The sequence below is a fragment of the Neovison vison genome, chromosome 1 (assembly GCF_020171115.1).
Source record: "Neovison vison isolate M4711 chromosome 1, ASM_NN_V1, whole genome shotgun sequence".
In the NCBI taxonomy this organism is placed as follows: domain Eukaryota; kingdom Metazoa; phylum Chordata; class Mammalia; order Carnivora; family Mustelidae; genus Neogale; species Neogale vison.
The window spans coordinates 218512512-218525759 of NC_058091.1; the positions used below are offsets into that span (position 1 = coordinate 218512512).

A 13248-nucleotide genomic window follows, 5' to 3' on the forward strand; every position below is an offset into this window, starting at 1 on the left:
GAGGAGGGAGGTCAGGAGAGCTGGAAGAGGCCTAGGGAACACCAGCCATCCCTAACACTCCAGGAACCGAGAAAGAAAGAGAGCATTACCTCCAGCAACCCAACTAATGGTTTCATGGTTCATTCATGCCTTTCTTCTAATAAGACTCTTCAATGAGATCTATATGCTCCAGAAGAGAAGAGAAGATGATGAATAAAATAGGACCACGTCCTCCCCGATACTCTTCCTGATAGAAAAGCTGACAATTTAATAGATGAGTGAAATTCAAATACTTTACGTAAGTCTACAGAGATGTGCCGTCACCATCATCCAGTTTCAGAACAGTTTCATCATCTCCACAGAATCCCTCACGCTCATGGGTGGTTCATCTCTTTCCATCCCCAGCCAACCACGCATCTTCTTTCTATCCCCACATCTGCCTTGACTAGACGTTACGTAAACATGCAGTCATGCAATGCACACTTGTGTCTGCCTTTTCCGTGTAGCATAAAAACTCCGAGGTTCAACCACATGGTAGCCTGCATCAGTACTTCCCTCCTTGTTATAACTGAGTGAAATTCCACTCTATGGATCGAGCACATTTTATCTCCTCACCAGCTGATGGACATAGTGATTATTTCCAGTGCAGGCCGCACAGGTAGTGCTGCTATGAACATTTGTGTGCAACTCTTTGTGTGGATGTACATTTCCATTTTTCCTGGGGAGAGACTGGTAATAGGATTGCTACGCTGTATGGTAAACTTATGTTTAACTTTTCAACAAAGTGTCACACTGGTTTCCAAATGGCTGGACCATGTTGCAGGTGCACAGCAATGCAGCAGGTCTCCAGTGTCCCCCTCCCCCACATCTTAGCCAGCATTTGGTATCAGCGGTCTTCTGATTATAGCCATTCTAATGGGGTGAAGTGGCATCTTGTAGTGCTTTGAATTAGCATTTCCCTCATGACTACTGACGCCCTTAGTGACAATTCATGTATCTTCTTTCCCCCACTGAATTGCCTTTTGCCGTTATCAAAATCAACTGACTTTAAGGATAAGGGTTTATTAATGGACTCCCGGTTTGGTTCTAATTGAGTTATATGGCGACCCATAAGCCAGTATTACACTATCTTAAATAATAGTAGCTTTAGAGTACATTTTCACTGGGAAGTGAAAAATCCTCCAACTTTTTTTTTTTTTTCTTCACAAAATTGGTTATTCTAAGTTTTGGGTTTCCATATAAATCGACTGCTACTTTCTTTCTTTTTTTTTTTTTTTAAGGGCTGGAATTTTTGTAGGAATTATCAAAGTTGGAGAAAACCACCACCTTAACAATATTGAGTCTTCCAATCCATAAACATGAAATATGTTTCTAACATTTATTTAGACCTCAAATTTCCCGAAGCATTTTGTAGTTTTCAGTATACAATCTCCCACTTCTTTTGTTAAATGTATTACTAATCTTTTTTTTTTTTTACATCTTATTTATTTATTTGACAGAGAGAGCACAAGCAGGAGGGGCAGCAGACAAAGGGAGAGGGAGAAGGAGGCTTCCCACTGAGCAGAGAGCCCAATGCAGGGCTCAATCCCAGGACCCCCCCAGGATCATGACCTGAGCCGAAGGCAGATGCTTAACTGACTGAGCCACCCAGGTGCCCCAAATTTATTCCTAAAGATAATATGAATGCAATTGTTTTATTTTTCTACCGTTCATTGCTCATATATAGAAATACAACTTCTTATCTCCTCTGACTTTGCTGAACTTGTTTATTAATTCTAATGTGTATGTGTGCATCCTGAGGATTATTAATTAATCATTTTTATGACATACAGCCTAACAGTAAATAAGACAGAAGGGAAAGAGTAGCGGGGAAAAAAAAGACAAAAAAAAAAAAAAAAAAAAGACAAGAACTCCAGAGACTCAACAGTCCAGGACCACTTAGGGTTAGGGGTGAGCAGCACCACACATCTCAAATACAATGACCACACCATGGTATTAGCAGCCTGTGATACATAGCTTCCCAAAAAAGAAAAAATAAATTAAGTTCCAGGACTACTATTCAAGAAAACTAGAGATATGTGTCTATCGGTCCACTTAAAAATACCATCTGTGGTGTTTTTAAGGTTTAGCATTTGCTGGAATACACGTGTCTCTTCTAGAAATTTCACTACAAGATGCTTTCTGAGGTACTGCTTTTTTTTTTTTTTTCACCTGAATCCAGGATCATGTTGGCTGTCGCCAAGGCCACCAGACAATTTCCCAGTGGTTCCTACATTCCCCTATTTCTTGGAAATTTCCAAAATTAATTCGCCTTTGGAAATCCTCTCCTGCCAGCATGATGGAGTTTGCTAAATTCAAGTGGAGGTAGGATACTCCCTGTTTGTGTTCTCAGGACAAGGCGCTGTGAACCAGACACAGGGAAAAAAAATACTACAAAGGAAATTAATACTACAGAATGACCTCCTAACAGAGGGGACAAGGAAGCCAGTCTGGAGCTATTAAAATGAGTTAAGTACTCAGACACACAGCACCACCCCTGCCCCCAGGGCAGGCTTTCTCTGTCTGCTGGCCTCCCCTCAGCTCCTACAAAACAGATGGGCCGGCCCGAGGGACCAGGAGGCTGCGGGTATGCCAGAAGCAGATGCAGACAGGTCTGTGCAGAGCTCCTAACAGACCGCCCAGGAAACACCCCTGGGGTGGGCACGCAGACGGCCAGCTGTGCCACAAGGTCCAGGGACCAATCAGCTCTGCACCTTAGAGGGACAGGTAATCGTCCAAGGAGAGTACCTCCAGTTTCCATTGGTGACTTTCAGGGTATGAAGAGGGTGCTGCTGTCAGTCTGTCCTGCAGTCCTCTGAGAGTGAGAAATGAGACAGTGTGTGTGCACAGACATGAGAACAAAGACGTCGGGTCCCTGCTGCTGCTCTGGGCAGAACTCTCAGCTCCTGCTGGCCCCAAGGTCCTGGGAAGTAGCTCATTTCCTCCTCCCATCTCCTAGTCCAGTCTGACCTCACTCTCCGTAGGCCCATTCTTGTTCTGCGTTCCCCCGCTGCCTCCCTGGAAAATCGGCTTTGACTTCTCACAGGCATCCCTCTAGCAAACAGCCAAAGTAAATACCGCATCACAGTTCACAGCAGCCCATATGAATCTGAGTCCCCCCTCCCCCGCCACCGCCCACAAGGAGCCACTGGGCCCGCCTGGCTCCCTGTCAGCCACTGAGCCATGTTCAGGCAGATCAGACAAGAGCTGACTCTGGGCTTCAGGCTCTGGCGCCCAGTCCAGGCACTGGGAAACCTCAGGCCACTTGGCCTGTTGGTGGGGAGAAGACAGTCCAGCAAGAAGGGAAAGCCACTGTCTGGGCCCCAGAAGCCCCAGCTGCAGCCTTCCCCAGCAAGCCAAGTCCAATACCATCACCCCTTCCCTGGCACACACACACCCACACACCTGCGGTCTTCCCTGGGTGTTGGCTGCGCATCTGCTTATCGGCAGCCTGCCCTCCTAACCCGAGAGCAAGGTAGGGAGCCGGTGGGACGAGTGGGCAGGGCACAGGAGAGGAATCTGAAACAGCCAGAAACAGAGATACTCTAGATGCCTACCCAGAGGGCCTTAGAGAGAACCAGAAGCTAACAACAGTTAGGCTTGCCAATAAGAAACCAAGCCGACAGGTAGAAAAGCTCCCAGGGTGGTGCAATGATGACCACGATCCCTGAGTTCACAGAACCCTGAAGGAGCCTGAAGGAGCAGGCTGGTGAATGCGCAAAATATTTGTTCTCACGTGCTTGAGAGCCACTGGTGAATGGGACTGAGGTGGGGGGACAGGGCCCGCGGGGGGCAGGGCGGATAAAGTAGCAGCCTCGGGCATCTGTGGGAGAGCTAAATATGGGCTCTCCAAACCCAAGCACAGCTTGTCCCCTGCCAGGCAACCGATCGGAGCTCTCGAAATGGCAGCTGTTTCAATAACCACGTAGGAACCTTTCCTGCTTCCAGCATCGCAAAGGACCACGGTGTTCCACATGAGTGGAACGGCAAAACGTGATTTTAATAACTTTGAATACTAATCCTCCGATCAACACCTGTGACTCTTGCCATTGAGAGACAGAGAGAGAGAGACATGAAGCCTGTGATCGCAACAACTCATTTATACAATGAACACAGACCAGGTTCCTAGTATGTGCTAGGCACCAGAGTGGTTATAGAAATTCCTAAGGCATGAATTGCATTCTGTAAAAGCTTATGAGGTGGTAGAGGATATAAACTGTGTACGGGAAGAGCCATAAAGCAAGGGAGATGATGGCACCTCACAGGAGACTGCTTTTAGGAGTGATCTGAACCAAAGGCTGTAAGGTTCCGCTGATGAGTATACGTCTGTGTGTTTCCTCGCTCTGTCTTTTTTTTTTTTTTTTTTTTTTTAAATCCTCGCTCTGTCTTCTGGGAGAGAAACTGACAGCCCAGCAGCTGCAAGCATACTGACACCCACATCTTGGTTTCTAAGCAGGATCCATCGAGAAATACTAAAATTAACGGGGCAAACTTTAAGGGGAAACATACCTTCAAAATATTTATCTACACATTTCCTAACTCTTATGATGGTTTTAACACATGATCAAAAAATCTTTGATACCCAGCCCTCCAGGGAGTGGTGCTCCATCCCCTTGGGTAGAGGCTAGAGGTACAGACTTGGTTCTAACGAATTATGTGTGAAAGGAGAAAAACAGTGACATTGCTGTGGGAAAACCTGGACAGTATCAAGGTTAACAAAATGATCAAGGTTAACATCGCCAGTGATAAATCATGTTGATATGTGCTCACAGATATCCGGGGATAACAAGAGTACTTCCCCCTCTGTGATATTTTTCCAAAAATCCATAACCAGAGCCTATTAATGAAAGCACACCAGATTAACCTAAACAGAGGGTCATTTTATAAAACATCTGACCACCACTCTTCAAAAGGATCAGTCATGAAAGCCAAAGAAAAACTAAGGAGTTGTTGAGTTTTGGGGGAGACTAAGAAGACATAATGTGGCACACCCTGGACTGGATCCTGAAACAAAGAAAAGACATAAACAGAAAAACTGGGAAATTAGAATAGAGTCTACAGTTTAGTTAATAATATTTTATCAAAGTCAATTTCTTAGTTATGATTAATGTACCACAGTTATATAAGATGCTAGCATAAATGGAAGCTAGTTCAGGAAGGATATACATTTCTATGGGTAAGCCAACACAAATCCTGAGCTCAGAGCCAAGTGTGCACATTGCAACACATCCCAAGAAGTACAGCAAAGCCTTTGAAAACTGAAAGGGCAATGCAACCACTATTCTCAGAACTTGCCATCTAAACCTAACTGGCATGATTGCTCACTAAAACAAAACGCTCCGGGCACCTGGGTGGCTCAGTGGGTTAAAGCCTCTGCCTTCAACTCAGGTTATGATCTCAGGGTCCTGGGATCGAGCCCCGCATCGGGCTCTCTGCTCAGCGAGGAGGCTGCTTCCTCCTCTCTCTCTGCCTGCCTCTCTGCCTACTTGTGATTTCGGTCTTAAAATCTTCAACAACAACAACAACAACAAAACGCTCCACATTCTTCAGAGGATTTTAACACGACCCAGAGTCTTACTACTTAATGTACAAGCTGTTTCGGATATCATCCAAAATTATCCAACATATCAACAACCAGGAAAAAATCTGACAAATTCTCAAAGGAGGAGACAACAAACTGATGCCAACTCTAAGACAACCTAGACATTGGAATGAGCAAACAAATTCCTTAAAGCATCTTTTATAATCACTCTATATGAGGCAGAAGTGAATGCTCTTTAAAGGAATGAAAAACTCACAACAAACAGAAACCATAACTAAAGAACTAAATGGAATTTTAGATGAGAAATTCATTATCCAAAATAAAAAGTTCACCAGACAGACTCAAATAATTGGAGTCTATCTTCAAAAAAATAAAAAGATCATATGATAGTTGTCTTTCTCTGCTTGACTTATTTCACTAAGCATGATACCCTCTAGTTTCATCCACGTCATCACAAATGGCAAGATTTCATTTCTTTTGATGGCTGCATAATATTCCATTGTGTATATATACCACATCAAGAATAAATGAAACAAGATGGGATTGGGAGGGAGACAAACCATAAGTGACTCTTAATCTCACAAAACAAACTGAGGGTTGCTGGGGGGAGGGGTGTAGGGAGAGGGTGGTTGGGTTATGGACATTGAGGAGGGTATGTGCTATGGTGAGTGCTGTGAAGTGTGTAAACCTGGCGATTCACAGATCTGTACCCCTGGGGATAAAAATATATGTTTATAAAAAATAAAAAATAAAAAAATGAAAAAAAATAAAAAGAACCCAAACAAGCATTCCTTAACTTGAGGATACATAAACAGAAGTTCTCTGATCTAAAGAACAGACAGAAATGCTACCAATTTCTGGGTATTAATTTTGTATACTACAACTTTATTGAAAACATTTGTTACTAATTCTACTAGTTTTTTTTTTTTTTAAGATTTTATTTATTTAATTATTTGTCAGAGAGAGAGGGAGAGAGAGGGAGCACAGGCAGACAGAGAGGCAGGCAGAGGCAGAGGGAGAAGAAGGCTCCCTGCCGAGCAAGGAGCCCGATGTGGGACTCGATCCCATGACGCCGGGATCATGACCCGAGCCGAAGGCAGCTGCCCAACCAACTGAGCCACCCAGGTTTGGTGGAGTCTTTAGGATTTTCTAGGTATAGTGTTATGTCATTTGCAAATAGTGAGAGTTTAACTTATTTTCTACCAATATGGATACCTCATTTCTTTTTCTTGTCTGATTGTTGTGGCTAGGACTACCAGTACTATGTCAAATAAAAGTACTGAGAATGCACATCTTTGTCTATATCCTGATCTTAGAGGAAAAACTCTGTTTTCCACCAATGAGTATGATATAACGTGTGGGTTTTATTATGTTGAGGTATGTCCCTCTAAACCTGCTATGTGAGAATTTTTATTATGAATGGATATTGAATTTTGTTATCTTTTTTGTGCATATTTATATTATATTATTTTTGTCCTTTGTTTTGTTGTTTTGTTTTGTTAATATGTTGTATCATGTCGATTGATTTGTGAACAATGAAACATCCTTTCATCCCTGAAATAAATACTCCTTCGCCTTGGTGAATGATCCTTCTAATGTAATGCTATATGCAATTTGCTAATATTTTGCTCAGAACTTCTACATCCATATTCCTCAGGGATATTGGCCCGTTGTTTTCTTTTTATTTATTTCTCTTTCTTTTCATGGTGCCTCTCTGGTTTGGGGATCAGGGTAATGCTGGCCTTGTATTTAGCAGCTTTCCTTCTTCTTCTATTTTTTCAAATAGTTTGAGAAAAATAGGTATTAGCTTTTTTTTAAAGATTTTATTTATTTACTTGACAGAGATCACAAGCAGGCAGAGAGAGAGAGGAGGAAGCATGTCCATGTATTTTCCGATCTATTTTTTGATTGCTTCATTGACCCACTGGTTGTTTAATATTGTGTTGTTTAATCTCCACATGTTTGTAGTTTTTTCCATTTTTTTTTCCTTCGGACTGATTTTTAGTTTCATACCATTTGTGGTTGGAGAGATGCATAAAGAACACACACAACTCAATACCAAATAAATAATCCAATTGAAGAATAGGCAGAGCATCTGAATAGACATTTCTCCAAAGAAGACATACAGATGGTCAACAGACACATTAAAAGATGCTAAACATCACTCATCATCAGGGAAATGCAATTAAAAACCACAATGAGAGATTATATATACCTGTGAGAAGAATGGCTAAAATAAAAAAAAAAATTTAAAAACTAAGAAATAATAAGTGTTAGTGAGGGCATGGAAAAAAAAGAACATGAGTGCATTGCTGGTGGGAGTATAAATTGGCACTGTCACTGTGTAAAACAACATAGAAATTCCTCAAAAAATTAAAAATAGAAATATCATATGACCCAATAATTCTACTAGTGGGTATTAGCTCAAAGAAATAAAAAACACTAATTTGAAAAGATATATGCTCCCTTATGTTTAATGCAACATTATTTACAATATCCAAGATATGGAAAACCTACTTTCCTAGTATCCATTTATCAATAGACAAATGGATATATGTGTGGCAGACTATTATACAGCATTAAAAAGAGATTATGGTTTGTACAACAAAATGGATAGACCTAGAGGGTGTTATCCTAAGTGAAATAATCAGACTGAGATAGACAAATAGCATATTATTTAACTTATATGTGGAATTTTAAAAACATAGCCAATGAATAAACAAACCAAAAGCAGAATGAGACCTATAAATACAGAGAAAAACTGATGGTTACTAAGGGAGGGGGAAGAGGGATGGGAAAAATGGATGATGGGTACGGAGAGATACAGGCTTCCCATTATTAAATGAACAATAGAAATAAAGGCACAGCATAGAGAATGCAGGCAATGACATTATAATAGCAATGCATCAGGACAGATGGTAACTACACTTGTGAGCATACCACCACAGATGAGCCACCTGTATGGCTCAGTTGGTTAAGTGTCCAATCTTTATTTTGGCTTAGGGTCATGATCTCAGGATCATGAGATTGGGCTGCACATGGGCTCCATGCTGGGTGTGGAACTTAGAATTCTCTCTCTCTCTCTCTCCCCCTCTACACTTGCCTCACCTATTCGCATGTGCTCATGTGCACACTCACTCTCCAAAAATTTTTTAAAAATTAAAAAATGAAACAAAAAGAACAGACAGAAAATAGGCTGAAAAACTAAAAGAGCCTCAGAACCTGTGGAACAACATAAAAAGTTGTAATATCCTTAGGGGCTCAGAGCCCCTAAGGAAAAGAAAAAGATACTGGTATGGAAAAAATGTTTTTGAAGAAATAATAACAATGAACTTCCCAAATTCAGTGAAAGACATAAATTTACAGATGCAAGAAGCTCAGGGAACATCAAGCAGGACAAATCCAAATGAAGCCATCATACTCAAACTGTAAAAACCAAAGGAAATCTTGAAAGCAGACAGAGAAAAACAATTTGTTACAAGTAGGAGAATAAAAATGTCACTGCAGATTTCTGACAGCAAACATGCAGACCAGAAGAACTGTCAACTCAGAATTCTACATCCCAGGAAAATATCCTTCAGGAATGAAATAAAGACATTCTTAGATAAAGGAAGAAAAAAAGGTTTCATTGCCAACAGACCTGCTCTAAAATAAATGTTAAAGGAAGTTCTTCTGGATAGAAGGAAATGATCCCAGAGGGACAATTAGAACTTTGGAGAAGGAAGAGCAACAGAAATGGTAAACATCTGAACGGACACAATAAACTACTTTTTTCCTCTTAGATTTTCAAAATGTGTGTGATTATTAAAAGCCAGAGTTTTACCATCGCTGGAGAGTAGGAGGCTCTTAATGTCGGCAGATGTAACATTTGTGACATATATAACATAATGGAGGAGGGTAAAGGAACATATATAGTTGTAAGCTTTCTACATTCTACTTAAAATGGTCAAATATTAAATTTAAATACAATGTGAAAAGGTAGGTATGCATACTGTAATCCCTAGGGCAACCACCAGGAAAAAATATGAAAAGATCTAGCCATGAGAAGGGTTCTCTGGCCCCTCACCAGGTCTGACTTTAGACAGTCCTGAGGCTACAGTGAGTGACTGTCCCCATGACTCCCCCAAACCATCATTCTGGGCTCAACGAGAAGCTCCACTCATTGCCTCATTTTCTAATTTCCCCCATAACTGTGCAACAGAGGTTGTTCATAATTCAATCTACAACCCAATGTTGTAAGGCAAGGAAGAATGTGAATAAATTCAGGTCCTTCCAGTCCCGTCCTCTGATCTTGCAAATGAGGAGACTGAGGGCAGACAAGGAAAGTTGCTACTTGCCCAAGACCCCACAGCAAGCTGCTGTTAGAACCAGGCCTGGAGCCAGATCTCCGAACACCAGACACACCATTGAGAAACCCGAGCTCTGGGGATCCTTCCCCAGCTACCTGAGAGCAAGTTTTTGTGTCTGGCTGTCCTCCAGAACTATTAATCATGGACAAATATGCAGACTTTCTACACATGGGGCACTATTCTAAGTTTGTCTATCTGTCTGTCTATCTGTCTATCTACCTCCTATCTATTTAACTATCCACACTAAATCCTCACATGGCCTCACTTGAGGTAGATACTATTATTCTCCCTGTTTTATAGAAAGAGAAACTAAAACATTGAGGAATTAAGAAACTTGCCCAAGATTACACATCTAATAGATGTTGGCTCTGAATCTGAACCCAGATGGGGGGTGTAGCATGTGAGTTCTGAACTATTACTGTCCTCCCCTCAGGAAGATCAATCCAGACCAGAACTCTGGGAGACATTCCATGATCCAGAAGAAAATGTACCCTGGCTGCCCCCAACCCACATCCCACACCCCCAGGAGTGTTTCTAGCCAGGTAAAGTCTGCTTAAAAGTTGTGTGGAGGGCAGCTCTGAAGGGAAAAAATGAGAAATAAGAGCTGACAAGAGGCGCCAGCAGCCTGAAAGGCGGGTGAAGAGAGGTGCTGGCACGGTTACTAGGCAACCTACCTCTTGCCTCCCGTCCTCTCAGGACTGGAGAGTTTCCCCCAGGCTCCTCTGTTCTTTCCTAATAACAGCTGATGACACCAGCTCCTTCTTCCTTCCAGCTGAGTCACTGCTGTTGCCAGTCACATGGTGAGGGCAGCCTGGAGCTGCCCCAAGATCCCCAGCAGGGCCAGTTAAGGAGCCTTCAGTCATGCTATAGTCTAACCTCACTCCCTGGTAAAGTCCAGTCCCTTGTGACCACCAGGGAAGGGGGGCGCCCAACCAAGAAGGACATTTTGCTAAGCCATCAGCCAACCATTTCACAGCTCAAGCTCAGTCTGACTAAGGAGGAGTGAGTGATGGACAGCTTCCTGGTGGGGTGAGGAGGGCTCTCCTTTCACTTTCCTCAGAGGTGTTCGCTTCACTAGCAGTTCTGCCCAGGGATCTACAAAGTGGTGTTGCTGTTGGGGCCTCACAAATTTGTCCCTCACGCTCCCTAGGAAGTCTAAAAGGAAGCAGATGCCTCACACTACTCTCTGTAGACTCCTTGTCTGATTTAACTGATTCTTTGGAGGTAAAAGGCTATTTTCACAGCCAACTCTGAAAAGCCAAAAAATGAAGTCATCATGACCCAGCAAAGAGGGGCAGACACTACTCCCTCCCCCAGGAAAGGAACTGAATGCCATTGAGTGCTCTGAGTACTTTCTTCGCCAACAAGCCCACTCGTGTTGGTGTGATTCATGGTCTGGTCTCCCCGCAGTGGATTCTTTTAGCACCATCTTCCTCCCCCAGAGACATATTAGAGAGGCCACTCTTTCCCGCCACACTGCCCCATTCAGCTCACAAACCATTCAGCCACCTTTTAAAATATCAAACTGTAACACTTGCAATAAACAGCCTTCCTGGATACCTTGTACAGGCTAGATTCCTGACTTCCATAACCCATGTGTGTAATATGCTAGAAATCACTCCCTCTTAAGTTAATATCATTAGGAAACACGCCATTTTATTTTTTAATTTTTTTTTAACACAGGAAGAACTGAGTAAGGAAGACAAGGAAAAAACTCCTACCTTAGGTGTGTCTTCATTATAAATCGCTCAAATGCCACTTTGCAAAGGTGTTAGGCTGAGTCTTCATACCAGCCGGTACTGGAAAGGCACTGAGAAGTCCACAGCTGTTTTCTGTTGAAAATAAAAGCACCCTTCAGTCACACTCTAGTATTTTCTCCCCACCATTTCCAAAGTAGGACTCTAATGCCAGGGTCATTGGGAAATACCAAGGGAGTCTGAAATCCACTTCCCAGTAATTTTTTTTGAGGACATCCTAGAGTGGAACCCAGAGCTCTTCTGAGGGTCCTCCAAGAAAGGAGACATGTAGGTGGAGGAGGCAGAGGACAAGGCACGTGAGCCTTTCAGAACTGTCAAATTCTCCCACTTGACACACAAGGAAGTTGTGTTTCTAACATTGTCAATTTTCCAGAAACCAACAAGTCACTGTCTGCTCTTCCCCCAACCTGGGATCCCAGATTTGGACACCTGCGCCAAGAAAGTTGAGGTCATTTTCACTAGTGCCTCAGTGGAGCTCCCAGGGGGATTGAGTAGACAGCTAATTATTATTCCATCCTTCTGGCAAAATACAAAAAGGGCTAGTTTGTCTTGGTGAATGAAGCACAGAGTTGTCACTTGGCCCTCACCCCACAAGAAGATCTCTCTCTGGGCCTAGCAGTCTTGAGGCTCTGAGTGGTCATGCTCGATAACTTTCCACTGGGGTAAAAGGAGATTGCCAACAACTCCTGTGCTCAGGAAAAAGAGTAAGAAAATTCCTGAACTTCTAATTTCAGTAACACTGCCCCCTGCCCTTCCATCTCACACAGACACACACTCAAACCATAGTTGGTATAAAAAAATTGGTTTGCTTTCCTAAGAAGGACAAAGATCTTCTTCCATTCATCCTCAGATCTTGTCCTCTGTCCTCATCTCACATCCTTCAAGACCACAAGTGAGGCATGGAGGACTGAATAAACTCAAATGGGTGAAAGGTCATTCCTCTTCCCACGTCCATAGCAGAAACCAAAGCAGAAGAAAGGAAAGAATAATGAGTCTATGCTCTTAGGAACCCTTGTCTACAAGCTATCAGATGACATTCAGGCCCTGGAATTAATCTGTTCCCAAAAGAGATTAGTGTCCCCATATAAACCCTCAGGTTCCTCACTCTCTATCACAGTCACAATGGTGGTACCATGTGATCATCTCCAGATACCCAGAAGAAACACCAATCTGGGGAAAAGCAGCAACATTTCCTGCTATATCTACTTCTCTTCCTGGTGTTGATATTGAGACTGAGAAGGTGAAATGGGCAGAGGGAAAATTCTTTTTTGGAAATTAATAAAAGTAATATTGTTCCAGTTACTCTTCCTGAATAGAAGGCTGTCCCTCAAATCCAATGGTTTCAAATCAATTGATTTTGCTCATGAGTCTGTCATTTGGACAGGGTTCAGTGAAGTGAGCTCATTTCTCTCCATTCAGTGTCAACTGGGCAGCTTCACTAGAACAGGAGGTTTCACTCCTGCAATGACTCATTCAGATATCTGGAAAGGTTCGCATAGTCTGTCGGCCCTCAAGCGGCCCTCTCCATGGGGTGGCTTGGACTTTCTGACAGCATGGAGGCTGGGTGATTTCAGTGGGACCA

General features: G+C 42.7%; 1 long non-coding RNA gene across 2 annotated transcripts in view; it reads right to left on the reverse strand.

Annotated features, from left to right (window-relative positions):
* The window catches only part of LOC122918725, a 126592-nt gene that overhangs the window by 58487 nt on the left and 54857 nt on the right, over window positions 1-13248 (reverse strand). For both annotated transcript variants that reach the window (XR_006386670.1, XR_006386673.1), the window contains exon 2: window positions 11631-11741. This is a non-coding gene — a long non-coding RNA (uncharacterized LOC122918725). The remainder of the gene's footprint in view (window positions 1-11630; window positions 11742-13248) is intronic.